The sequence below is a fragment of the Anser brachyrhynchus genome, assembly GCF_964034855.1.
Source record: "Anser brachyrhynchus genome assembly, chromosome: 20".
Taxonomy (NCBI): Eukaryota; Metazoa; Chordata; class Aves; order Anseriformes; family Anatidae; genus Anser; species Anser brachyrhynchus.
This window is the reverse complement of record NC_137713.1, coordinates 10,687,741-10,713,972: the sequence shown is the minus strand read 5'-3', so window position 1 is coordinate 10,713,972 and position 26,232 is coordinate 10,687,741. Positions and strand designations below refer to the sequence as shown.

Here is a 26,232-nt window from a genome sequence, read left to right as displayed (position 1 = left end):
GGTGCGGGGCATCCCCAGCGCTCGCCGCCGCCAGGGCTCCGCCACGCCGGGGGCCGGCTCCGTGTCGCGACCCACGGCTCCGTGTCGCGACCCACTCTCCCGCACCCCCCGGCACCGCGCCCGGCTCTGCCCTGCCCGACCGGGCGCGAAGCGTCTCAGCAACCCCGGGAATTCACGGGGGGGGGGGGGGGGGGATTAATACCAATAAAACCCCTCCAGGAGCGCTCCCCCCGTGCCACACGCATCCCCCCCGCAGCGCCGGACCCCGCCGCGCACCTGCCCCCGCCCCGCGGCCCCCCGGTACCGGGGCGCTGCCCCCCGCCCGCTGCCCCCTGCCGCCGGGGGGGGGGTCCCCGCGTCCCCTCCTCAGCCCGGCCCGGCCCCCCCTTTACCTGCAGCCACGGGGCGAAGCGCGGCCGCCGGCCCCGGGCTCATGGCGCTGCGGGAGGGGCGCGGGCGTGCGCCGGGAAACTCCGATCCGGGGCTGGCTCGCAACGTCCCGCAGCCGGACCCGAACTAATCCTGCGGGGGCAGACGGCTCGGAGGGCCGGGCCGCCCGGCGGGCATCCTCCCCGGGCAGCGCAGCCCCCCGCACGACGGCTCCCCGGGCGCGGAGGGGGCGCGGGGGGCGCGGAGCTAGCGGCGCGGCGGCGGCGGCTGCAGGACAAAGGAGACCATGTGCGGGGACGGGCAGCGGCTCCGCGCAGCCCCGGGGCACAACCGCGGACCCCCGGCGGTGGCGGGCGACGACTCCGGGGGGGCTGCCCGGCCCGGCCCGGCCCGGCTCTGTTCGGCTCGGCCCGCTCCGCTCCGTTCCGCCCTGCCCGCACCTCCCCGCCGCGGGGGTGCAGCTGCAGCCGGCAGCGCGTTCCCTTCTCCGGCTGCTTAATTTATTTTTTTTTCTTTTTTTTTTTCCTCCTCCTCCTCCTCTCTTCTGTTTGTTGGGGGGTTTTTTGTTTGTTTGTTTGTTTTGTCTTTAAAAAGTCATGCCCGTCCTCTCCCGGCACGAAGCGGGCTCCCGCGGGGGCACCGTCCCTCCCCGCCGTCCAGGGCTCAGCAGCGGCCGCGCTCAGGTGAATTCCATCGGGGAGAGGCAGCGGCCCGGCCCCAGCTCCTCCGGCCCCGCCGAAACACCCCGCAAAGCCTGTAAAATCCCGGGGGGGCGGCCCCGCTCCGCTCCGCGCTTCTCCGCCCGGCCGGGCTGGGGGCTGCCGGCCGGACCCTCGGCGCTGCGCTCGGCTCCGCTCGGCTCCGCACTGCGCGGCGCTCCCGGAGCCGCTGCCGCCCGCCCCGCCGCCCTCCCTCCTTCCCTGCCGGCTCCTCCCTCCCCGCCGCCCCGCCCCGGCCCGGCCGCGCCGCCCCGCTCCGACCGCCGGGGGCCGCGGGGGGCTCGGCGGGGGGCGCCGGAGCTGCTGGGGGGGGGGACCCGGCCCCGCACGCACCCTCGGCTCCCGGCTCCTCGGAGGGGGAGGCGAGGGAAGGCAGCTGGCGAGCTGGATGTCCTAGGGGAAAATAGAAAAACAACCCCCAAAACCCAACAAGTCTTAGGGAAAACAAACAAAAAAAAAAACCCAAACCCAACCCTGTCGCTAACTCGGCCCCAAAGCCCCCCGGTGCGCTGCAGGGGAGAGCTCGGCCCTGCTGTCAGCACCCGGCTACCGTCGGCGGGCAAGGTGCTCCTCAGCACCTCCGATTCTCCTCAAGCACCGCACGCCATCGGTAGCAGCCGCCGCAGAAAGTAAACGCGCCAGTACGGTACGTTATGACACAAGTGATTGCTCGCTGGAGCGCAGCAGCCGGAGCCAAAAGATGTCTCCCATAAAGCACACTGATGCGGAGATGAGAGGCGGTTATGCTCGTTGGCACAGTACCCCTATTTGTGATGGTTCCTGGGAAATGGAGAGGTGCTAAGATAGGCCCAGCGCGGGTTCTCAAGTGTTTTAGCCATTGGTTCCAAACCAACGCTGGGCTGGGAGTGCTAACGGAGTCGAATAGCAACGAGCTCCATCTGGGTTGGAGCTAAATCCTCCGCAGCAGGTTTCTGGGACAAACCCCAGGTTGGCCTCACCCGAGCCAGGAGAAGCACAGCGGGCACCCGAGGAAAGCCTGGGCAGGCACACGTCACGTCCTTGGCCGGCTGCAAGGATTATCGCGTGGCGCCTCCAAGATCTGCGCCCGAGGTGAGCTGCATTGACCTGCAATGGTTTCTGCTGGGGCAACTGCACAGGAAGATGTGTGATGGGAATGACAACGGGGATGAACGCAGCCCCAACAGCCCCAAATTCACGCTGTGGCTGCAGACACTACGGCGCTTTCGGTGTGTGTCCTCATCAGGAGCGGGAGCACCTCAGTAAAACTGCGACAAACCTTCACCAGAAAATTAAAAACTCATGGCTGAATTTAGACCCTGGCTATAGCAATAGAAATGTTTTTTTCAAAGCTGTCCACCTTAGCAGGGTTATCCCTGGATTTCTATAATCTCAGCATGGACTTTGGCTGTTAACTTTACAGGTTTCTCCATCTCCTACTAGGGGTACACGGCAGCGAGTGGTCTTGTGCCGCCAGCGAGGCGATTGCCATCTCTCCTCCAGAAATACAACAGATCCCACTTTCTAGAACAGACAGTGGCCAGTGGCCAGACGGCATCGCAGTCGATCAGCTATTTCATGAGCTCAGCGAAGGAAATGGATGGCTTGAGTGCAGCTTTCAGTCTCCACCAAAAATAAATAAATGAACGCGTTAGAACGGCGTAAGTGTTCCCTGCGCACCAACCAGAGGAGCTGGGGACTGCACGGATCCCAAGACTACTGGGCAGGGAATTAAATGTGTAATATTAAGGTGTGGCAGCTCATCTCTTCTATGAGCTCTTTGGTCAAGACTTTCTACATCTTGGCACTGGTAAGAACTGGTCTAATTAAAGCCAAGACTCCTCACAAGACTTTAATTTATCAAATTTTGCCTGGATTAAACTACAGGCTTGTCTGTACTGGATTTTACAAACATTAACCGCATGCCACACCTGAAATCTCAGCATACACAAAACTGAAACGCATTTACCTCCTCCTCTCCCTAGGGCTGTTAAGGTTTATTGGCAGGGCTGTGGGCCTCATTATGTTCATTATTTGTGTCTTAGAGATAAGTAGAGGACCTCTGTTTTCCTGCTAGAACATTATACATGCATGAAATGCATTCTGTAATTCGGAATGAGAAGTTTGGAGTTTAGGAATTCACCCAAAGCCAAATTAAATCAAAGGGGGAAAAAAAAGCAACACCACCTCCTAATGATTTCAATGGCCTTTGGATGAAGCTTCCCTCTCTCTTGACAGCAGTACTTTCCCGTGTTTTAGGATATGCCTGGATAGGTTTTTGAAATCTTCTGTGTCTTATCTATGTGGGACCTTGCCAGAATTTTTTTTCATCTGTCTGTGGTCTCTGTCAGTGTCGACATTTGTTTCTGCCACAACAACAGCCAAATGAAGTGCATTGAACTTGGATCAAAAGTGATTTCAAGATCTTTCACTCTCTGAAAGAGGCTTTCAGATCCAAATGTTTTATGAAAATGACCTAAAGCCGCCGAGACAGCAGGCAGGGAAGCAGACATTTGTTTCCAAGCCGTGCACTAATTCCAAAGAAGAATTACCCATCTTTGGCACAGTGAGCAAATGAATATTGAAATTACAGCAGATTATATTGGATTAAATTATTTATGGCAAACCTCACCTCACCTGGAAGGTTCTGCAGCTTTTTCCTGGCAATGTGAAAGCTGGATATTCCAATACTTTGGTATTCTGTGAAAGGCTGGAAACATTTATGTTTCCAATAAGTTGCTAATCTTTCCAGAAGACATGATGGTGTCTGAGCTCAGAGTGTCATTGTGATGCCTTATAAAGTCCTCCATCATGCTCTGAAAACACACGTGATTTTGTACATTTCTGGATAGGAGACGCAGGTTCTTTTCCACAAGAAAAGAATTTATGGAGCTATCAGCAGCTTTTTATGGCTTTGAACAGCAAGTGACGGCATCATGTCCCAATCAGAAAGTATTTAAAGTCCAATGCTTTAAAGAGGTTCAAGAAAAGGACCCGTTCTTATGAGTTACCTAAACAGCCATTACGACAAACCAAATTATGCCATAAATGCAGCAACAGATGTCAGCAAAAATACATTGCCGTGCAGCCGGGTCTGCAGGAGGACGGGCTCGGCACTGCTCTCAGCCCCGAGGTGAGCGCCTGGCATGGCCAGTGGCTCTTGGCAGCAACGAACACAATGCTTTCCGGATGGTCCCTCTTAGCTGAGCATGCACGCTCATGCTTTCTGCTAGGGGAAGGCAGGGGAAAAGGTCGTACAGAGAGTACCTGCAGCACTTCGAAGGAAACAGAGCTATTGGGCCATGTAACATCACTGGCGTGAGTTCCCAGTCTAAGTACGGCTTTTTATTTGACAACGCAGAAAACTTTTGTGAGAGCGTATTAATGACAGTGCAACTTTTTTATTATTTTTATTTTTCTGCAGCATTTGCAAAACTAAAACACTTTGTAATCCCTTCTTTTATGCAGAACAGATTGCAGTTTTAAGCAGAGGCCCATAAACTGCAGGTTCAAAGAAACCTGAAACTGAATTAGCATAAAAGCTGGAATTCTCATTTATAGGAACAGCAAGGCAACCGCTCTGCAGGCAGTTTTATGATTTTGGTTTCAAATGGAAACAAAGATAAAAAGTGGGGCTCAGGGAACAATAGGGCTGCTCTCTCTTCCCTGTATGGGCCTGGCCCTATAAAATACTGAGTGGCCTCCACTGTTTCCCAGGACAGAATTCAGCTCGGTTTTGCACACCCAGAGCAGGTTGGATGGTGTTCCGAAGCCATTCACACACAGAAAAGAAATCTTCCCTGTCCTGTAAGTGCCAAGGCATTTCTCCCCCAAGCTTCTCCAAACAATGCTAGGCCTTTGAGGTGTACAACACAGTCATCTTTCTTCCCCTTTGCCAGCAATGAGGAGCGAGAATCCACAGACTGACTCCAGGCTATAACTTCTCGATCAGAAAATATAAGCATTTTATCTGTTCTTCCATATACCTTCCAGTGGTGTGAACTCTGAGCTACTGCACAGACTCTGGAGCACTATTTAGTTGGATTTAGCTGCTAGAGACCTTGCTTGACTCTTAAGCTGCTACCTACACTCCATAGTCTAAGCAGGAACATTTGTAAGATCCTATCACAAAATAAGAGGATAAACTATAAATTCTTCCCTATCCACTAGCGCTCCTCTGAGTACACTTCATAAATGCACCACTTTTCAGCTGTGGCCATTATCTTCCCCTAATTTCTGCCGGCTAGTAGATTCTGGAACTGAAGAAGTATTTCAAATTAATTTGTCTGTCAATATCTATGTACTGAATCAACTAATAAGAGAGAAGTATTTTTCATTCTCTTCTCAGTCAGAGGAAGAGACTTTCTTATCACTGAATAAAGCATCCATTATTGTGTGCTGTAATCCCATTCTGTCTTTCAGGTCATTTTTAGCCCAGGAAATGCTGAATCAGCACCAGAAACCAATCAAGTAATTTCTTTCATTTTCTAACATTCAAGCAAAATAATGAAAATCACAGCTCATTTGATGAGGAGAATATACGACAGAAAGCTGTTCTTCCAAGGATAATTTTAAAAAAGGTATGCCCAGGAAGGAAATATTATTGCAAAACCATGTAGCTAATGTAGGGTCTCTTTTGCTGAACAGATAAAGCCCATTTTTGACTGTCATCTCATATTTAGATAGTACATTATGAACAATAAACCTGTGCATTTAGCTGGCTTCTAAACACTGCAAAGACATTAACTTGGCAAAAGAATGACCATTACTTTGATGAATGAAACATTCACCTAAAATATTCATGTACGATATAATATCCAACTGATAACCCCCCCCAAAAAACAACACCGCAGATTTAAATAACTGAGATGTGTATGAGAGAAACTGGATAACGTACATAAGAGGAGTTATTACGGCACTGTTAGGAGAACCAACAAATGAAAAAAAAAGCTTGATAAATATTTTCCATAACAAAACACAATTGGTTGCAGTGGGATCCAGCTCTGTTTCTCATTAGTTATCCTTCACTTGTCAGACAAGTTCCATATTTCAGTGAAACCCGCTGAGTATTCTTTATAGTTTGCTGGGGAAAGTGGCTATACATTTAGCACATTCCCTTTATGCTGTGTGTTTTCACAGGTCTTTCTTTAAAACACACTGTACATGCTTTTGCTTCTTTCCCTTAGGATAGTGGGTTTCGACATCCAAGGAGAGTTTAAAAGCAGGTAACAAGTCATCACTTTTGAAGCTGCGGAGCAAGTGAAGAGGTGCAATAGCCCCAGCAGCCATTATCAGTGCCTGCCAGGGTGCCACAGTATCAAGTTATATGATAAAGCACTCAGCTGACACCAGAAAAATAATCATTCTCTCTCTCCTGCACCACCCCCTTTTTCACAAGGAGGCTTTTTACACTCATTAAATGCAACCTTATCTCTGAAAGACTGCAATCCTCAGCAAATGACAAGTGTGCCTAATCTCATTTTCTGACAAGCGATTCTGACAGCACCTTCCTTTTGATTTCTAAGACACGTAGCTAGACATATATTAATCTGTCAGTCATCGCCCCTAGGAAGGAGGGAAAAAAAGGAGAGACAGAGATGAACATTTGTGAATGTGAAGGGAACAAGGCGAGAAAGGACTAAGGGTCCTTTTCTGGCTATTTTAGCCAACATGTCCGCATTTCTCCACTCCTGCCCTGCCGTGGCAGCCAAGCCTCCCCTGCGCAGCACGGCTGCACACCTGCCTGCCTGCAAAGCGGGGCCCCGGCCCCGTTTGTTTAAGGGACGAGCGTGGCCCCGGGGCTGCGGACTAGGAGTCGGCCGTGGGTGTATTTTCGGGTTTTCCCTGGAGCGGAAGGCAGTTGGACTGGCAGCCCACTTCTCTGCGCTTCTGTTTTCAGCGCTGGATATAAAAGCGTTACATAAAATCCAAGTGTTATTGTCACCACGGTGCATATTTTAGTTGCAGGCATGGGACTTCCCAGTACTGGTACTATAAAACAGAGCCTTGATTCCAGATTTACAGATTGTGAAGTGTTCTGCAATAACACTTTTCTGGGGCCAAGTAATACTTGGTCGCTCCGGTCGCCGTAAGCCCCAGCTGGCCAAGGCAGCAAAGCCTGGCTGGAGCCTGGTGGCAGGCATGGGCAAAGGGATTTTTGATAAATGCATCAAGGCTGAGAGCATCAAATTTTTGTCAGGGCTTAACAATTTTGTACCAACACTCAAAGTGCTGTAAAACACAAGTCTTTAGTATGACAGAGTGGTCTGCAAGGGGCAGACTGCAGAGACTTAGTGAGACCGGGCCAAGTTGCATTATGAGGCTACAAAAAGGTAGGATTTTCAGGAATTCCCAGATACAAGATCTATTGAAAACCTAGGAGCATTATGGGGCTCTGTTTGGATATGGGAAATCAGTGCAACGTCATGTGTGGATCTGCCACTCAGCACGTGTGCAAATTAAGGGCAACTTATGGCTGACATACATTGTGAACATATGGATGTGGGGTGGGAGGAGGCAGGCTAGTAGGTAGATACAAGGCTGCAAAGGGGTGTAAGATAAGCGAGATTCTACAAATGGGACCCAAAGGAAAAAAAGAAGATTAGATGAGGTGGGAGGCAGTGTTCTTTATCTTACACAGACCTATTAGTTACGTTCCTGATAAACACGCCTTCTCCCTCTTAGCATGTGAGTCATATTGATATTCCCACCCACCAAACACCGGAGTAAATTAGACAGGTTCACCGCCTAGCAGGGCTCGCTGACCAACCGGCACTGCAGACAGCCTGGCCTCACACACTTCCCTTCTGCTGGATGGCGTTAAAGCACGGGAGAAATTTCATCGCTCGTAATGGGATAAGGAAAAAAAAATCAAATGAAAGCAAAGCAGAAAGGGGCTCAAATCCAATGCTTTAAAGTGATGCCATTTTCATAGTAATACAGTCATTAAGTACTTGTTTGATGGCACAAAAAGTAGGCCGAGATCTTTGCTAATACATTTTATTAATCAATACCTGCACTAGAAGATGGGAACAATTAAAGTTTTCCTCCTCACTCAGACAAAGCAGCAGAAAGCTTGTGATCTACTTAAGGAGCCCGCCAGTCAATGGAAAGATGAAAAGACTTCTTCAGTTTTACTTAAGAGCTGAAATGATGTTAATACTTCAAGTGTTTAGGATCTGGTTCTCAGAAAGACAGTAAATTAGCAGTGACAGGAACGCTGCCTGCCATCGCCGAGTCCCGCTCCTCACGCTTCCCCACTGATGTCGTAATAACTGGAAAGCCCACAAACATATTCGTGAGTTCATTGAGCCTGAAAATAACACTGGAGATGTTTCCTTTGCCGTGCAGAACACTTTAATAACTAAGCCTAGCAGAAAGTCACATTTACTGCTGATGTGCCTTATAAGGATAAATATAAACCTGACACTTGCGTAGTTTACATTTATGCCTGCTTTTTTTATTAAAAATGGATTTTCTAGCTGCATCTAAGCTTCAGGATGTAGAAAAGAAGGCATAGACACATTTTTTCGTCCTGGGGAAAAAGTGGTTTGGAGAACCCAGGCAGCTCCCTGTGCAGGCCTCTGGCTGGGGGGAAGGCACTTCTCATCTCGCCATGGGGATTGCTGATATAGGCACCAAGCAGGAGAAGGCTGCCTGAAATCTGCCCCAAACCCAGCCCTCCTTGGGAGACTCCGACTCTGTCCCTGCAGCAGGAGCCACCATCACCCGAGGGACAACACTTCTCTCTTTTCCATCTCTTGGGACCTCCAAATACATGCCATGGCAATCAGTCCTGCTGGGCCACAGAAAAAAAAAAAGAAAAAGAAAAAAAACTTTTGATGGGGGCTTCATGGCAGGAGGAACAGGCTGATCTTGTGGGAGCAGAGATTCCTCACAACCCAACAGGCAGGGCAATGAGGAGGAGGCAGATAGTGGGGTCACCTTCCATTCCTCAGGGGGTCTTGCCGAATACCGACTGGGACAAGTGCAGGTGGAGCCGAGAACCGAACGCTGCCTTCTTCATCCTTTAGCTGCAAGAGCCAAACGCTGCCCATGGCATCCCAGTCTGCTGCGACGGACTGGAAAGGTACACCCTGCACGTGCGCTTATCTTTCGGCATGGAAGAGAGAAAGCACGGCCACAGCGCTGTGTTTAGAAGAAATATCTTCTTCACACGATCATTAACAGAAATATAAATGCAAATGACCTTTTAATTTGTATCAAGAGAACTAATCAAGCTAATGTACTGGCCAAAGGAGAAAATTTCTCCCTCGTCATCATTTTGGAAACCTTGGAAATCAATTCATGCCATATAGTTGGCCTCTTGTATTAATACCTCAGTATTAAGCCTATCAGGCACCTTGCTGTCTCTAAACCACTTGTCAAAATTATAAGAGAGCCTCGCTAATGCTTTCTTCAAGGCTCCCAATTCTCGCTCTCTGTCTCCACCTGGGATCGCACCAGTCTACGCTCAAAGCGCTGCAGAAGGTCACGGTGCTCACAACAAAAAGGTCAACAGCAAAATAGCAGAGATTCTGCTCCATTTCAGCTTCCGTCCACACATCCAAATCTCTCAACATGTACTGACCTGGAGTCCTCCGAAAATAAAATCCTTCTAACACAAGAAACAATTTTTACTACCTTTCAAAAAGCTATTTTTCTTTCATTTAAGATTCTAACAAAACCTAACTTCTTTGTCTCTCAAGCTCCCTTGATCTCTTTCACTTTTAGCTGTCACATAAAGTCAATTGCCTGCACCTCTTGGCTTGATAAAGACATGCCAAATGTTCTGATGTATCTTTAATGAGGAGGTAGATAAAACTCAGTCCAACAAGGTGCTGAACACTTTGACCCTAAGCTAGCAAAGCACTTAAACATCTGCTTAACTTTAAGCAAAAAGTCGTCCTTTTGAAGCTAATGGGGCTGTTCTGGCATTTAGACTTAAGCACGGTTTTTTAAATTTCGATGGATTAGGGACAGAGACTTTGCAAGGCTGAACCACGGTTACTGGGTGACCAAAAGAAGTTCGAAATACACAGCTAACTAGTGAGAGCCATGACTGCAGAGTTTCCAGATAAAATATGGAAAGTCCCTCTATTATTAATTAATGTGTCAGTCATGTTGCATGTAATACTGCGTGCTTTATTGTTATCGTGTTGGAGAGAGCAGGCAGGTTTATTTTCTGTTGTAATGTAATGTTTCATAAATGGGATGGAACGCATTTAATGATCTGCAAGGATGAAGGCTTGGCATTTACTTCAAAATAAATGCTTGAATTTGAAAGAAGAAAGGAACAAATACAAAATAATACAAATAAAAATGAATGCTGGGGAGGTCGTGGAGAGGAAGCAGAAAGAGCAGAATTGATACCAAAGCTGAGCTATTGTTCCTGAGATTGAGTTAATCAGTTGATCTATATCCAGTCTGGATTATTCCAGGCATTACTGGAGAAGGTGTGCTTTGAGAATCTAATATAATACATGAGAGTCATGATAAAACTTTAACCTGTTTTGATAATACAGCTTCACGTTCTACTCCACACACACCTCTAAGAAAGGCTGCCAGATCTTATCACAGTTAGTTATTAATCTATTTGTTCCTATAAAATCTTCTCTCTTTTTTCCTTCTCGTTTAATAATTCGCTTTTTCTAAAGAGGAACTGATGTAATGTGGGGAAAAAAGCTGCAGCACATCAAAATACGAATGAAAAAAATGGGTAAGGAGATAATGTTTGTTTAACAGGGATGGAAGAGTTATTTTAGAAATATTTTATACCATTTAAGAAGCACTGAGTACTATTTTATGCCTCTACCTTAGGAATAAAAGTCATAGTTATGAGTCCAGCTGTACATATTTCAACAGCAAAGCGAGAGTGCAACGGATACATAAAAAAATACTTTAAAAAGTAGCTCGAGCAGATTTTTCAGGAGTGAAACTCTGGCAACCTGAATTTTAATACCAGGCCCTGCGTTTCAGTGGAGCACTTTGTTCATCCATGAGATGCTGTGGAACACGGTGCGTCAGTCTGCACAGCCGAGCCCCACATCACCCCCATGTCAGCACCACAGCAGCCGTCGCCTGCCCCCGGCTCCAGCGCCGATGCCGACCCCGGCCCCGCTGCTCCCAGCAGCAGAGCTTCCACGCTGGGCGGAATTCAGCTTGCGTTTCTGACGCTTGGGTCTCAGGGCTGTTTATTTAAGAAGTTGTAACTGATTCATAAATCACCGCAGTGTAAACAACACAACCTAAAATGTTAATCATTACCAAGTTGAGCTTATCTGCCTATAGAATATTACCCATAATGTGATAATTAAGTCCTTCTACTCAGCAGCGTTCTACAATATTACTGCGGGAGCCTCTTTATATCACCCAGGACGTATGCAGAGGAGAAGCCTATAAAAAGCTGCCTGAGCTGCGTTTATTTTAAGAGGCCTTCAGACCAAAAGCCTCATCCCTGCCTTGGGCCTGGCAGGAAAGCTCGCAAGGAGTCACCCAGGCTCCCCATTAAAATACTGTTAGCACATCCGAGAGTTTTCTTCTTCTTTTTTAGTTCAAACAGTCGTCTGGGAGAGACAAAGAAACAAAGTGCTTGGGTCAGTGGAAATTTCTGACAAAGACTTTGCTTCCCGGCACACACAGGGACAACCCCACCAACTGTGTCAGGGTTTTTTCTTCCCCGAATGACAAGGCAAAGGTCCTGATTAAAGGCCCTCTGGGGGGGACAAAAGATGGCCCAGGACTTCAAAGTCAACACACTGCTGGACAGCGGGGAGGTCTTTTTTTTTCCCCTCGCTCCTTTTAACTGAAGCTCCTGCTGGCTGCGGAGGGGCTTCTAATTGCATTTCACAGAGCCTGAACAAAACGTGGTCTTGTCTTCCACCCAGCAGTGACCCTGGAGGAAGCGGGATATCGTTTGCAGTTCCAGGGCGGGAACAAAAAAGAAGTTCCTCATGTCGGCAAGCCGCGCAAAGGTAATGGTGAAGCCTTTTACCGCTTATTTGCATGTTGCTGCATTTCTGGATCTGCATAAACAGTGGTAGGCTTCAGCAGAAGTGCTGTGGCTGGCCGCCTTTGCATCACTTGGACTGTCAGGACGGCTGCAAACCCGCCCCGTGTGAGTGGGACGGGGTTGGATCCAAGGAATGGTGCTGGTGGTGAGTCGGGACCATTGCAGGTGGCTGTAGGGCCAGTGGCGTGAGTGTCTGCTCACTGACCCAGGGCTGGACATGGAGACGCTTTTTTGGCAAACTGTAATCGAGATCAAATGACACCCAGGGTGAGCTAAGCAGCCTAATTAAAACTCTCCCAGTGTGTCCAGAGCTATGGATCTGTTGAAAGAAAAGGTCCGGCTGAAGCCCTATACATCTTTTGGAAGTACAGGAAAGTGGTTTTAGGGGATGCAGAAGAAAGCATTGAGCCAGAGGTGGTATAGGCAATGCCATGGCAGTGCAGACATTGTGCATGATTTTAATCAGATGCAGCAGTACACTGGAATCCAGCAGAGCTATCGCTTGGCCATTTTACCTTCCATTTCTAACGACAAAAAAGGGGTGCATTAGTATGCACGAACAAAACACTACCTCATCCAAACCCTAAAGTCAATAAAGGACTACCCCTTTAACAGCTGATCGTCTCTCTTTCCCTTTTCCCTAATGGGATTTGCTTTCCTATTCTTTTTCTTTTGCATTCTTATTTCAATCTGCAACAAATTTTCCACATTACAGGATGAGCCATATATCTATTTTCCCACATTGCACAACACTAGACCCAACACAATACATAAAAATCCCGACAAGTAGAGTTTTTTCTGCGCTCCCTTTGCCGATGCTAGACAATGAAAGCCAACACTTCTCAGCCCTGAGCTCTCTCTGTGGATGCTCACATAAGACAATTAGACCTAGAATGAGGTTAGTTAGTCACTGCTGATTCATCATGCTTTTGAGATTTGGATTAACAAACCATTCATCCCTGTTTCCTTGTGTACACCAAACAGGCCTGTGTTTCTAACAGGAATAGTTTTTTTATTTACTAACTGACAATAGTGAAAAGCCTCATATTCACATCCGTATTATAATAAATGCATTATAAATGAGTAAGTAGGAAACAGTAAGGAAATGATGTTTTACTTTTAAATGCTAATTATGGAGCCCTGGTGCAGTTAATGTGTAGGGTGTTCTGTCAATTTTTAATGTTTATGCCAAGTGTAGTCTTCAATTTAACATGAGCTTTTAATCCTTTGAGTACTAAATTGCCTTTTAATGCTTGCAGCACAACATTGTGTTTGCACAAAGTCAAGACTGAAAAATGAATATACTACAAGATATGTGCATGTATGGAGGGGGGAGAAAGTACAAAGGACAAGATTCTTTTTTAATGATGATGTTGGAACAGTACAAGAGGAAGGAACCGCTCTCAGGATGTACCTGGCAATTGTTTGCAGTGGCAAAAGGCTGAAATGCTGCTGCTGTTGATTTTTTATCTCTGTTGAAGCATTTCAGGAAGAATTCTTTTGGTCTCAAGTAGCTTATCCAAAAGCTGTACCAAAAATTCATGGTTAACACCCAGAGAGGTAACTTTGAGAAAAAGATGGTGAAAGGAATTACCATAAAGAGGCATCTACATGTTCAGTATGACAAAAGTACCTAGAAAGAAAGAGGTTTTGAGCTGACAGTGCTTAAAAGAAATGTGAAGAATAATGCGGCTCTGGAAAAGAACTGCAGAATTTGTTATACTAATTTTCTGGGTCAGCTTGTTTGTCTTGGCCTTTTCAAGCTGGCTTATGGTAACAGCTCAGTGCCTAGCCCCCAGCCTGCCACAGCTCGTAACATGGCTGTGGCATAAACGATGTGGGGATCTTTTAACGCAGCCCAATATAAGGCCTCTACAAATCTGTTCTTCGGTAAACTTCTGCACAATCAGACAGAAAAATGGCTCAGGATGTTACCACTTCCTAGCAAAGACGAGGGGACAACCCCAAACACCCCAAGCATGTTATTGGGGTTCCCTGGCAGGGCACAGTCCCTGCAGCAGCTCTGGGCAGGGATTTGGCCAAGCGGACAAGCCCTGATCCCATCTCTGTGCTCTTGCTCCCAGCAACTCCTACCTTCCCTCCTTTACACATGATAGGATGTAAGGGAGTTAGAGCAGCTTGTGAGGCTAATCCCTATTTATCTCCTTGGTGAACAGACTTTTTAAAATGACACTGTTCGCATGCTTGAAGCTCCAAATTTGACTTTCCTTGACAGCAACCATCTCTGGAATCCCAATGAGGTTTATTTTTGGCAGTCTGAGCCTTTGCAGAATAAGCTTCCCTGGGTGCACAGTCTTCAGTGCACCAATGCAATTCTGCAGATGAGTGAAGCTGGGAACCTAAGGATTTTTGTACAGCCTGGTAATACATCCTTAGCTTTACTACCAGGTTAGACCCAGAGGACAAAGCTAATCAAGTAAAATCTCTCTTTTGCTTCTCACTTCCTTCACTCCTCCACCATCCATAAGATTTTTAGGAGATATTCCAGGTATCTGAGAACAGCTTTCCTTCTTCCCACTTCTATCCCGCCATGTGTGACAACGTGAAGTTTACACTGTCCACTGCAATAACTGGGGTTTACAGGAGGAGACATCTATTTGCTTTTCGGCGATTAGCTCGTCACAAGGAACCAGTCAGAAACAGTGAGAAATACAAACAGAGCAAATTGCTTTATGATTAAATGGTGTTTGTTTGTTTTAAATGTGGCTGTAAAGGAAATCTTTGCCAATTACAGGTGGAATTTGAGGTGACGAATCCAACTGCCACGGGTACAAAGGTAACTTTTAAACATCACTTTCTAAAAAAACGCAGATGAAGTGAATCTATCGGCCTCGCGCTAGAAACACACATGTTGAATTTAAGCAGAGGAAGTCTTACCACATAAAACTGGCAAAACACTTTGTGCTAAGCACATGCATAACTGCTTGCAGAACTGAGAGCCAAATTAAATCAGAGTGAGGGAAAGATGGATGCAGAGCGCTGTGCCCGCCCAGGCACCCTACACCTACCCCACGGCTTCCCTGTGCCCCCAGGAGCTCCAGCTCCTCTCCTCTTACCACACGCCTTGAGACCAGCCCCACGGTGTCAAGGACAGCCCCGCTCAGCAGCAGCGTGCGGCACTGCCACCGGCACTGCCAGAGTCCTGGGGCTGGCTTTAGCAGCCTCCTCTTCAAATAGTGGCATCGTACTTTGCGGGAGGAGGGGATAAAACAGAGCACACAGGCAAAAAAGCCCCATCTCGTCCTGCACACGCAGCCGGGAGTATCGCCACCAGGCTCCTGGCTGCGGGGGGGATGTGGTGGTGTAGGCCACACTCAGGGGTGCAGTCCTACAGCAGGCCTGCTTCATTAGTGTATCTAGGCATTGTATTCTGTATTACTTCCATATCTTGATGTTATCTGAAGCTTTTTATACAGTAAGAAAGGAATTACAAGGTTTATAATTTCCCTCATACATGTAACAAAAATAATAACGTGTGAAATTGCAGAGCTGTGACTGATTTTCTGTGGAGGTTCAACAGTCTCCAGCAGGCTACAGCAGAGATGTGGTTGGTTTAGGTCTGTGCCTTTACATCTGTGTCTATATGCATCTATGTGTGTACGTATACATGATTATAAACTTTTATATGCATTTTATACATGTTGAATATATCACACTTGGGTGAAAAGGCATATTAAAGCCCCCAGATAAAACTCTTCTGAGGGGATGCAGCGTGTCTGCTGTAGATTTGGAATTACACTGGCATTTTGTAAAACACCAGACAGCTCTTTAACAGGTCCTGCTGGGCAGCAACCTGAAAGAAGGGATCCATTTACCCGCATCTGCAAAACTGAGCTTGAAGGAATAAATACTCAGCAGGGAACTGATTCTTCATGCACCTGCCCAGGGTGAAAGTACCACGCCACCAGTTTCACTCCTGGGCTTTCTAAGACATCTTGTTTTTGGCCAGGCCACAGAGACAGCAGCTTGAAGTTGCTGGCTGGGCCTCCCTGGAGAGTACAAGCATCCAAGTACCAAACTGCGCTCTTGAATCCATGGGAAATGAAGAAACCCCAGCACCTCCTACGAACTCAGGAGACCAGGCCAAAGTCGCTCAAAGAACACCAGCTCTGGTCTCAGACAGACAAGGCAACGCGACTAACGACGACAGAGCTGTACTCCTTCAGAAGTCCTACTGAAGACCTCATAAATTATTTCTAATTAGCAGTTATTTACCTGGTATCTTCTAACTGCTGATGTCAGACAATTACAAATGCTTTGGTGGTGCCAGAATCCCATCCCAGATGTCCAGGACACTGAGGTCAACACTGCGTCCGTGACAAGGTTTCAGCAGCCCCGTGCCACCGACTCCTGGGCCCTGCTGCACTTGCCACAAACTCATGGCTGCAGGAGCCAACTCAGGAGTTAAGAAATTTTCTCGCTGTGGGATCTGTCCACAAGGCTAGATTCCTCTCTCTGAGCCAGGACTTCAGGGAATACAATGTCTGTATCACGTTGCCCCAGCATATCGATTGGCTGGCATGCTCTGCCTTCTCCCTACCCCTTCCCAACCTCCCCAAATGCTCACTCTCAACATGTTTCAGTCCAGCTTTAAGTTTCTCTGCCATTCATCTCCACAGCACAACAGACAATGGTAAGCCTTAAAAAAAAAAAAGTGTTAATTTAAAGGTATATGACGTATTTGTGCTATGCTGCCTGATGTTTTACTGGCCACATCACACAGTACTGGAGGTGGCTTGGCCTTGACGCAGGCTGGCTGGCAACATCATGCACTAGCTAAGACCCTATGTTACAAATCCAAATTTAAATGTATGAATGTATAAATATTCTTAGAAAGTTTTGAGTGCATACTCTAGTACTGTAGTATCTTTCAAAAGCTGTGAATTTCACTAAATCATTTTTACTGCCCTAGCTTTGAATGAAATATAAATATCGTACATAAGAAATATGAAGCAGGGCTTGCACTGCAGGCAAAACTGGGCCATAACGATAGGGTATGCTTGTGTTTCTTGAAGACTTTTCATCTGTCTACTTGTTCTAGTGAATATAGTAAGGGAATTTAAATCAGATAATGTCAGACCTTGATCTCCTTTATTTTAGGACAAATCTGGAAGTCCTGTGTGCTCAGGAAGGCTGCGGAATCTGAGAATGGCAAGGCGATCAACTAGAGAGCCTGCTAGAAAACAAAATTTCCCTTATGCCAGCCTTGCGTACAGATTAAAAATCTATGCATTTCCTCATAAAAAACTGTCATTGGGAAATTTCATTTTTTTTAATTTTTATTTTTACTACTGCATTGCCTAAGAGCTTTAGTTATGAACTTAGATTCTAGATGTCTAAAATAAAAAAACAGTCCCTGTCTTAGAGTTGCATATTATACGTAATAAAACATTCATTGCCTTACTGAATCCAGGCTAATGTGCTGCATTTATTTCCTAAAAGGGTTCACATGAGGGGAAAAAAAAAAAGCAAACAAATTAAACCCTAATGCTACATGTGAATTAAATATACACAGAGCTTTAACTACTTGGTATTTTTTACCTTTGCTGTTCATAGAAAGAAAGCAAGATAGTCAGGAGTTTCTTAGCTTGTAATGATGAGTGAAAGCTGGATTCTTAACTCCATGATCCTTTAGAAATTGCCTGTGTCTGTCCTATACAGAGAGTCAGCACCTCCGTCTGTTGAACTGTCACACCTCTTGTTAAGGTTTCTCCTATGATAATCTCCTCCCTGCTCAACCCCAGATAACACAATGCATCTCCTCTTCTACTTTCTGAGCTTATTTGCAGACGTAGCCATCCATAAGAAGCTTTAAATATGTATTACACTAGAGTAAAAACCCCTGTGGCCCACCAAGTAGTGGGCTGGAAAACCAGTTTAGATTCGCAAAGAAGCTGGTATTAAAATCATCGAGAGCTCTGCAGTTCAGTCTGTCATGCGTTTTAAGACCTGTGAATAATAAAGGTGCACTGGTAATTTTACTAAAAATGAAATCCCATCATTTCTGCAGAATAAACAAAAACAAAACAATGCATTAGTTATGCAATACTTCTCAGCACCACAGTTTGAATGTGTCATTAAAGACAGATTTTACCCATGAAAAATATTTTTAAAAAGTAATAAATACACAAAACTTTACATATACTTTTCATTTCCTTTCTGCATCCTCTCTGTGGGAGGTAGACTCAGATTAAGTTGGTATGGCCAATTCCTGCAGCTCCAGGAAGCTGGAGTCCTATTTCTTCCAGCTCACATATATTGTGCTCTGAACTACATCCTACCTGCAAGTGTGAAATTAGGGACTCTAAATCTATGATGTTTCACAGTTTTTAGAAATGAAAATAAGAAGAGCTGGAATACCATCTGACTGCCAATACATCAAGTTCATGTTAACATTTCCAGGTCCAAAAATACACAATAAGAACAATTCCCTTATTTTTCTCTATTGAAAGAACTGCTTTATAACAAAACTCAGCTATGTTCAAATCTGAGAAAAATATGGCTTTATTAGTTGAACGAGTTACTGTTTTTGAAGAAGGAGCACAGCACTATGAAGGTTAATGTGCAAATTCACATGGATAACATCTTTGCTGGCCTACAGTCTTGAAAGATCAGTGTCACCTTGTCCCTGCTCAGGTCAAGGGAAATAGCACCATCGACTTCAGGAGAGAACAAACCTCTGTAGGGCATCCCGACTGCAGGTATGGTCACTTCCCATATTCTAAGGAAGGCAAAACAAAGCCCGGTGTCCAAATTAAACCTCAAGCTGGGGAAGAACACAGGTACCTGCAAACATCAGAATCCTGATATTCAAACCTAAGCAACAATTACAGTCAACAAAGTATGATCAAGTCTCCTTCCAGCCTCCTCTAATGACAGAAACAGAGTACCTCAGGCTTCTTATTACTTTTAATTATATCTTGAAAAAAATACTATAAAATAATGGGACTAAGTCTTCTCTCTGGTACACTGCTTTAAATTGTGATTCCCCCAAAATGACAGCATTGCACTGGTGTAAATGAGAAGACAGCTAGATATCACAGGCATAGTATTAAACTGGGCACTACATCAAAAAATACTACTATGCTAATTCACAGGATGCATACATTGCAGGTGCCATTCAGGTCATTGCAACACTCTCAGCCTTGAAAAGACATGATATGACAGAGAACAGCTGCAAAATATCTATCCACCGTGTACGACCATTGACTTCCCTGGCATTGCGCTAGGGATGAATTTGACCCAGCTGGTACCGTGATGAGAGTTGTCAATTAAGCCTTGTAGACAAGTCACTGAATTCTCAGAAACACACAACTCCAGCAAAGGATATTGCAAGGTTACCAATAAAAGACAAGTCCTAAGGGTAATATTCAAGAGCAGTTCCTTGGTTGGTAGCCGGTGCTTGCTGCGGAATGTCACTCACAGAAAGTCACGATGCCTTGATAGGCTTCACAATTCCCCATCAGTTCTCCAGCTGCTTGGCTAATCAGATATTATTACCTCCTTTGTGTTTTCTTTCCCAACCCTCTCTCTCTCTTTCTCTGGCAAGGTTGCTGTAAAAGGACTCAGTAATGATTCCTATCTAAATATTTCACTTGCAATACAAAGGTCTGTATTTTGCATACCATGGAACTTTTGTTGCTTTGTCTTTTGACAAAAAGCTTCCCAGGCTTCTGGGAATAAATACTGATAATTGTACCCAGCCTCAGCAGAGAGTGTTGGATATTAAACCACACAAAATCAGACTCAAATGCAGCAACTGTTGAGGATGTGACTTGAGCACACCCAGGCACTGAAGAGCCAGCTGTGGGAACCCCCTTTCAGGCTCAAAGTTGCACCAAAAGACCTTTCTGTGGCACATGGCCAGTCTGGCAGGCTGGGAGGCATCAGAGCCCGGCACTGTGCCTGGCAGCCTTGTGGGGTCACCTCTTCTCCAGAGATCCTCTCCTGCTGCAAGCAGGGCAGTGAGGGGAATGTTCCGCATGGCTTCACATTAAACCTGTTTAGGGTTGGCCTCCACCTTCTGTAGACATTAGCAGGCACACTGCCGTTGTTCCTTGAGAGGAGATGCAGGTCGGTGCTAAAAGCTTTCCAAAATCTCACCTTTTGATTTAAACTCCTGCCTTCCATGTGTGCAGAACACCTGGATTTCACCTTCGCCTGATTCAGAGGACAGTAAACTTCAGGTTTCCAAAGCCAGGCAAATTGTTCTGGTTACTTTTTTTGCCCAGTTCCCTAACAAGACAAACCTGACACGTTTAAAGTCTCCTGCAAGGGGAAGGTCCCCAGGATTTTGGACTTCCTCTGCTGTTTGGAGAGTACCTTCCCACCAGACAACTGCCTGTTGTTGAGCAGACATTCAACCCTGCATCGTATTTAAAATAGTCCTTGGAACAGGGACTTGACTAATCACTAGTTCAGTGTGCTACGTATGGGTACACAGCCCTTGTGCATCCATACAGCTCAGCCTGCACCGCTGAGACATGAACAAAGGCAGCATTTTCTCAGTAGGACGTGTTAACTTGGGCACGCAGCCACGCTGCCACGGCTTCTGCAGGTAACTGGATGCAGTGTAGACAAGCCTAATGTGGTTTCATATGGAAATGAGTGCTAAATTATTAACATTAATAACATCTATAAACAACTGGTGACAACTTCAAGTGGCTTATTGTGTAGTACGTACAAGGCATCTGTTCATTATCATTTACAAGACACTCCTGATATACACGACAATTTACCCAAGTAGCTGCACGGCCGCATTCCGCTCTGCTTTTCAGCGGTGAGCCCTGAGATGCTGCCAGCGCCCGCGAGATCTGTGCTGACCAAACTCCTGTGCTCGCAGGGCACTGCAAGTTCCCAGCGCAGGCGTCCTGCGCCAATAAACGGCGCCAGTGCGGGCGAGCGTCACATCAATGCAGTTTATTTATGTATGGATCCTGCCACTCCACAGTGTCGCGGCAATTGCATCAGTGGGAATTTGTCTAATTCAGAGAGGGCCTGACTCTCACTGGATGCCAGAGGCAGGAAAGCTTTTACCTGTCCGTGTGAAGGTTTAAGGCCCGAAGGAAACTTCCTCCAGCTCAGTGCTAACCTCTGAAAAAAAGGTTGTGAAAGGGGAAAGGCAACTGGAGGTGTAAGTACAGGATTCTGAAAAGCACCACTATAAGTTTATTATGTCAAAGAGGGAGTAAGCCATGATGTTACAATTTTTCTGTCAAGGACAGTGATAAAAAACTCTCCTCACTCTGAGCTCTGGGATTTACGGCATAGGTTTCCAACCTCCAGAGGCTAATTATTTCAAGTCATCCTGCAGTGCACCCTGGGCAATGCTTTATGAAGTTAGCTTCATGTGGTTGAACACCCGTTACTTCATTGGCCTCTTGCTGTCATGATGCAAAGACGGACTACTACTTCATGTAGCAATTTTTAAATAGAAGTGGATGATTTTTCAAGTAATTATTAGCAAAAACGTCAAACAGAAAGGCAGAGACTGGCTATCCTACTGAGAGGAACCACTGAGGCAGAAAATATGTGCCAGAGTATATAGTCGGGGAGCTGCGCTGAGCTTGCTGTCAGACAATGCATTTTATCGAGCTGGAAACACAACACCAGCCTGCTATAATACCCGCCTTTAATGAGGCGGCCTGAGCCGCCATGCTTGGCTGTATTCAAATAAACACGGTAGCTTTTCAGCAACTGATTTTAATCTCATTTCCTGATCCGAGAAGGGCCCGGGAAACCTAACACTTTCAAAAAAATTGTTTTTTAATTGTTGTTGGCAACCTCATCTACTACCTTCAAAGGAGAAGTTAATGGTATCTAAACAGATAACAGTGATACCACAGTGAGCGAGGGAGCTGTTTCTGTCTCCCTCTCACAAAGACCGATTCTCAAATTACCAGATGTTTTCTTCGTCTTTGGGAAAAGGAAAAAAAAAATAATCTCGAGACCTTCATTGAGGAAGGCTGCTGAATTACAAAAGTCAGACCGCAGAGCGGTGCCACGGTAGGAGAACAACTCTGCAGTGGAGCATTGCAAAAGCCGTCTACACGTCCAGACTCCCTCCTCCTCGTCTGAACATAGGCTCCCATGAGCTATGAGCAATATCCACACTGGACATGACTTCACTGAATTGCATACAGAAAAGAATGATCTTTTGAGGTTAAAACACCCGTATGTAGCTATGCAACAACCTTCTACAGATTCCTGGTATATTAAACCTGCCTAAGACTCAATCCCACTGTGTAAATGGGTAAAACAGTTAATCCTTCCCTTCCTTCTGCTGTCACGTTTTCTCCATTAATTTTGCAAGTAGTTTTGGATATTAACTAATCCTTTTTATGTGTCTGGCAATGATACCTGAAGTCTGTCTGTACAGCCATACTGCAAATAAATGACCAATAATGGCAATGCTCTTATCAGATGACCACCAAACCTGGGACATATCCTACCTTTCTGTGGTTAACTTCTGCATTAGGACACTTATTAAATCTAAACTAGAAACCTCTTCAGTCTTTGAGGAAGTTAAGGCATAAGTCAAACCATGCCAAATCCCAAACAGATTCTGGACTAAAGATAAAATATATGTTTTTATAACAGACAGAATGAAAGGGGGGGGGGGGGATAAACCTCACATATAGTTGCAATAAATCTTATCGCACACGTCTCCAAAAGGCAGGCAAGCCAAGGAAACCACCATGCCACATGCCTACCCCACCAATCCAGCTGTACTACCTCTGGGGTTTCAGCCTAAGTCAGGTCAGACGGGGTGTTCCAAATACCTGGGTATGTGCAGGAATATCTGAGCTACAAGAAATGCACCATACAGCTGCTCCGCTCATAAACGGTGTCTTCTGTGAAGCTACTTCCAATTTTAGCAGCTGAAATGCCATAGGTGGTTCAGCCTTACAAACAGAAAGCAAAGCCAGGCCTTCAATGACGCCCAGCCTGTGACACAGTGAAGGAAGAAACTTACTGCCATTTAAGCCTGTTTAGCAAGCTTGAGTGTATGGCATCGCTCAACTTACTGTTAAACTGCTGCTTTGAAAGTGGCAGAAAAGGCAGTGAGGACATGCTTATTTTTCTGAAGAGGAGCTGATTTGATGCCAGGGAAGTCTGCTCCCACTTGACCCGCGCTTGACCAAAGTCACTCGAACTGAAACACAAGTGTCCATAGAGAGCTCTGTTTTAATAAATTGTTCTCAATTTATACCTTACATTAGTCCTAAATTAAGCCTTAAATGGTTTCTATTGTTGATTTTCTCATTACATTCAGAGCTAATTTGTAAAAAACAGATTTGCACAGGATTGCCCATCCCCAGAGCATGCAGGTACCTCCACAGCTCCTGAACACAGATGCCTCAGAGAAAAAACAGATGCTCACCCAAATGTTTTTGAGGATTGGACTTGGGTCAATTATAAGTTTGGCCCTGAAAAATTATTTCTGGATGGGTTGTGCTGGGCTAGCAACATCCTCCTGGGAAGCAGACACATGATGGCTTGACCCAGCCTGAGAAGATGTTGAAAACAACACCTGGTCTCTCTCTCTTGTCCAGAGCAGGCACCATGCAGGGAGAGGTGAAATCTGTCCTGGCCTTTCAACTGACACGTTCCCTCATGGCCAAACATCAAGGAAGATGCCACACAAAGAGGCATGACTTCAGGAAGGAGGAGTTGCCAATTTATGGAATGCACGAGGACATGGGACAGGGCTGGCAGCCCTGCGTCTCTGAGACAGCATCTCCTGGCCCCCATGGGCCTCCTGCTGCATGACCACGCTCTGCTCTGGGGAAGAAAACCTATAGAGCAGCAACAATCAGATAAAGCAGTCAAACAAAGAGTTACCAGTATGATTAAGCATACATTTTTCAGAAGTCCATGTACAATTCAAATATCCGGCATTTTACTGAAATCAGTGGGACCAGGTACTTATTTTAGTCACAGCACATTGCTGAAAGAATTACTGGAAATCAACCTGGAGTTGTTTTCTTGGGAAACTGATTGACACCAAGACAGAGACCACAAGATTTGCACTAGGGATATGCATGAGTTTTCAGTGGGGGACAAAAAAAAAAAAAAAAAAAAAGCCAAGTTTCCTTCTCTGCTACTATGGTTCATTAGAAAAAAATAAAAATTAAATAAAAAAAAAATAAGAAGACAAGCCTCTGGAGCTCCATGCTCTTCCATTTCTGAAATGAGAACAACAAATGAGCGTGCTGATTGCCAGCCAGCCAGTCCCCCAGGTAGCAGAGGGTCCCTGGCACTTGTGACCTCCACCCATTTGAAGTTCGTCATTTAGCGAAGCCTCTTCTCCTTTCCTGCACTTCCAGTTGTTTCTATGACACAAAACACTCTGGATGCCAGTCCCAGACCTCTCACAAGTCACAAATTGAAGAATTAACCTGTGGAGGAAACTGTCAGCCAAGTCTGACTCAAATTCCACCCTAATTTCAGCAACACACAGAAAGAGCCAACACCTTTCTGCAGAGTGGCAAAGTAATATCTTATAACTGCAACGATCAGTATCTACGACCTTTGCCACGGGCCAGGACTTCCATTTCAGCTCCGTCTGAATTTCTGTTGTGATGTCTGGTAACATTATGAAAATACTTGGAGCGCCAACAGCAGAAGAGCAAGAGGCTGGAGCTGGGTGGTCACTGCAGCTTCCAGAGAGACCCGCGCCCAGCAGACGAGCGGAGGGGCATCTACATCCTGGGTAATTCCCCCTGAGAGATGCTTTTGCTGTCTCGCTTAGGCTCTTCCTGCCTGCAGCAGACAATGGCTGCCGCTTTGTTCTCCCACCTTCCCTCTGTTAGCACTACACAGGCCTCGGAACGTCTTGAGAAGGGGCCAAGATACACCGCATGGATTTTACAGAAGAAGGTGCCAAGGCAAGGAGAAGGCAAGGGAAGAGCTGGCCAGGATGCAGATGGCCGGATAGCCGGGGTATGGCCGGCTGGGGGTGGCTGGGCAGTCAGAGCTGCTGCACACAGGCAGGGCAGCGACCACCTCCGCTTACAGTGTGCGTGCGGGTTTATATTGCAGGATTCCTCTCCAGTGCAACTCTGAAGCTATTTGTGTCCAGAACTGTGATGAGGACACCATCCTCCCAAGCCCACCTATGCTGCGGTGCAGTGCTGCGTCTTCAACACGGATGCGACTGGAACGCCCCAAGGAGAGATGTAACAGCCACTGAAACACATCGGAGAGTTTGGGGGCTTTGGCATGTACAGAATCATCAATCCCTGGATAAAAGACTTAGCATTGGGATGACATCAAACATCCTCTTCAGGATCATGATGTTCACATGCAGCTGACCTGAAAAGTGAAAGATGCCCTTGACATACGACCCTTGCAAATGCAAAGGCAATTTTACCAAGAGCATGGATAAAATGCATGGATAACTTCCCCTGACAGCCTAAGGAAAGGGGTAAGAAATGAAGTGGTTTGTGTTGTCCTCTATTAGTTAAAACCCTCTGGACTTTGCTTCCACCTCACTGAAGAGGGCTGCTGATGCAAAGGGTGATATTTGCCTGCAATCTTTCCCTGGGAAGTAATTAGTTTCCATTTAGAGGGATGACAAATTGATCGGGCAGGAATCTCACTGAGCTCTGAATTGAAGCTAAACTGTGATAGCTACAGCTCTGGCAAGTTGGGTTTGTAAGTCTGTCAATGCATTTTACAGTTTCAAAATTCAATCACCCAACAGCAGGAAAGACATTGCTTTAAAAAAAAAAAAAAAAAAAAGAAGAAGAAGAAGAAGGGGGGGGGGGAGAACCACCAAAGCCTACACTTCCTCCTGCAAGTTCATTATCGCCTCTCTAAAGCATGACGGTGGTGTGAAATGGGTTAGACGCACGGATGCCTCTGTTAACGGCCAAAGAAAAAAAAGTCGCACATCATTAGGAATGGAATAAACGATACCGAGGCACAGAGCAGAAATGATTTGATTAGCAATTTCCAGTTTTGAAAAGACCTGGAAGAGAACCAAATGACTATACAGAAGGTGTGATGGAGTTCTTAATTGCTGTAACTGCACAGGGAGACTCGATGATTTGTGACATATAATACAGCACAGTACGCTAACGCTAATAACTGTTAATTAACTGCAGC

The 26,232-nt window shown here is 46.2% G+C and overlaps 1 protein-coding gene and 1 long non-coding RNA gene across 6 annotated transcripts in view; one reads left to right on the top strand and one right to left on the bottom strand.

Annotated features, from left to right (window-relative positions):
* Positions 1-26,232, bottom strand: part of AUTS2 (activator of transcription and developmental regulator AUTS2) — a 761,884-nt gene that overhangs the window by 76,005 nt on the left and 659,647 nt on the right. The gene's annotated exons all lie outside the window — the stretch shown is intronic.
* LOC308180677 lies at positions 398-26,016 on the top strand. Its single transcript, XR_013941119.1, has 2 exons — positions 398-4,221; positions 5,511-26,016. It is a non-coding gene; the product is annotated as an uncharacterized lncRNA (long non-coding RNA).